Source organism: Anomaloglossus baeobatrachus, unplaced genomic scaffold, assembly GCF_048569485.1.
Source record: "Anomaloglossus baeobatrachus isolate aAnoBae1 unplaced genomic scaffold, aAnoBae1.hap1 Scaffold_2893, whole genome shotgun sequence".
NCBI classification, from domain to species: Eukaryota; Metazoa; Chordata; class Amphibia; order Anura; family Aromobatidae; genus Anomaloglossus; species Anomaloglossus baeobatrachus.
Window position 1 is genome coordinate 1 of NW_027442348.1, and position 2,391 is coordinate 2,391.

At 49.1% G+C, this 2,391-nt stretch overlaps 1 pseudogene; it reads left to right on the top strand.

Annotated features, from left to right (window-relative positions):
- Nucleotides 1-791: 791 nt before the first annotated feature.
- Nucleotides 792-998, top strand: LOC142266680 (U2 spliceosomal RNA; annotated as a pseudogene).
- The last annotated feature ends 1,393 nt before the right edge of the window (nt 999-2,391 follow it).

A 2,391-nucleotide genomic window follows, 5' to 3' on the forward strand; every position in this document is an offset into this window, starting at 1 on the left:
GTCTTACCTGCGTTGGTGTAGAAGTGGGTGTCCTGTGGTGGAGTCAGCTATGTGCAGTGGTGGCCGTGGGTTCTTTTATGAGCGACCGTAGTAATAGCTGCGCCCACTTCCTGTATGGGAGTGGAATGCAGTGAGGGTAATGGAACGCACGCCTGCGCATTTGTGTTTAACGTCGCGCATGTGCAGAACGGAGAAAAGGCTGCGCTCACTTCCTAATGAAAGGGAGTGAGACGCATCTGGGAAGGGAAGGGAAAAGATTAGGGTTTGGGGATGATGAAAGGGCTTTCTACGGGCAAGGATGGCAAAGGGTGGCAGTGACGGAAAGTCAGGCAGCCTGTCCTGTCCTGTCCTGTCCGTCCGTCTTTTTGTATCATGAATTGGAAAGACTGCAAGGGGGAGGGGAGGTGCTTGTGTCCAAAAGGAGGAGTTATTCAGATTCATTGCAGTGGGCGGCGGCTGCAAAAAGCACCATTCTTCTTGTTTTTGCTCTGCAAAACAGCCTTTTCAAGGGTTGGCTTGGGTGACAAAATGTGTTCTGTAGGTGTGGGTTTGTCTCCCTCTCCCTAAGATGTGTCCGGTATAGGCCAGGGTGCCACTCAAGGCCGTAACCAATTCGGGTTATAGCTTCTCGGCCTTTTGGCTAAGATCAAGTGTAGTTTCGGAGGACGCTACCTTGGTCGGTACTGGAAGGTGCCTGGGATTGCACGTCTGCCGGCCTTGAGGAAGTGTGTGCGCCTTCTGGTGACACATAGCCCTCTTGTGCCTGGACGGTTCCCAGGCAACGGGAGGCGATCACCTTTGTTATTTTGAAGTCCTACTGATAAACAGAAAAAAAAAAAAATTAAATCTGTTCTTATCAGTTTAATATCTGATACGTCCCCTCTCTGGGGACCATATATTAAATGGATTTTTAGAACAAGGAGATGGAAAAAATCTTGCTCTGTCCACTCCACGCATTGACCTGGTATTGCAGTACCTCCAGGACCGGTGCACCCCTTCTTAACCCAGTTTCCAAAAGCAGAACTCAATTCACCTGATTCAAATGAGCCCCATTAGTGAATTGAAAGAAAGCAAAAACTTTATATGCACCTCAATTTGGCCAATTCACTTTTCACACTTTCACCCTTTTTTTTATCTTTCACACCTTTTACTTGCTTTATTGATGCAAAAAGCTGTGCCAAATAGCAAACTCATCTCCACTCAACTTGACCAACTCTGCTATGTCCCGTGCAGTATCTTATTCTCAGTCTTATCTAGATCATTTGCAATTGAATAGAATAGATCCCTTTTGGCTGCTTATGACTGTGTAAAATATGTAGTTTTACTGGGCTGGGATGAGAGAATCCATTGAAGCATGGTGTAGGGATTGTGGTTCCTGTGTGCTAAGAAGAGAGGCTGGCACCAGCCAGAAAGCCCCATTGCAGCCAATAATCACTTAATAACTTTTTCAACTTGTCATCATATGGGAGGCCTTCCATTCCTTGTAGTAGTCTAGTTGCCCACCTTTGAACTGACTCTAACTTCTGAATGTCCTTTTTAAAATGTGGAGCCCAAAACTGGTTCCCATATTCCAGATGTAGCCTTACAAGTGATTTATAGAGGTGTAACAATACGTTGGGATCACGGGATCTAATCTCCCTTTTTATACACCCTAAAATCTTGTCCCAAGCAGCATTCCATCAGCCTCTGGAAGGTTCCTGGCGCATTGCACAGCTCGAAGGGCATGCTTTTGAACTCGCAGAGACCCATAGGGGTGGCGAAGGCGGTCTTCTCCCGGTCTGCCTCAGCAACGGACACTTGCCAATAGTGACTAGTGAGATCAAGGGTAGAAAAATAATTTGCAGTTCTCAATGCAGCTAGCGATTCCTCAATACGGGGAGTGGTGCCGTCCTTCTTTTTTAACAGGATCAACAGAGCTGCCCAAAGGCTACAACTGTCACGGATAACCCCAGCCGCCTTCATGTTGCTCAACATGTCCTTGGTACACTGGCAATGTGAAGGTGGTATTGGCTTATAGCTCTCTTTGATGGGTGGGTGTGCACCTGTGGGGATGTGGTGTTGGACCCCTTTTATTCCCCCAAAATCTAGCGGGCTTCCCACCGGTAACCCGCTCCCCAGCTTGGATGGATGCTGAGGGAGCCCCTTTTGCCCGCAGGCTCTGGCCCTGGGAACTGTAGCCTTGGCGGTGACTGTGCTTCCCTCTACAGTGTGAGCTGTTGCCTTCAATCGGGTCTTGACTGCTGGGAAACCCTGGAGGTTCCCGTCGCTAACGGATTTGACCGGTTTTACGGCGACTCCTAGCCTGGTCGGGGTTCGTAGGCCCTGCCGGATGGTGCTGGCTTCTCTTCACTCCCCGATCTGGTACCGGCGGGCCACCGCCCATCCCCGGTC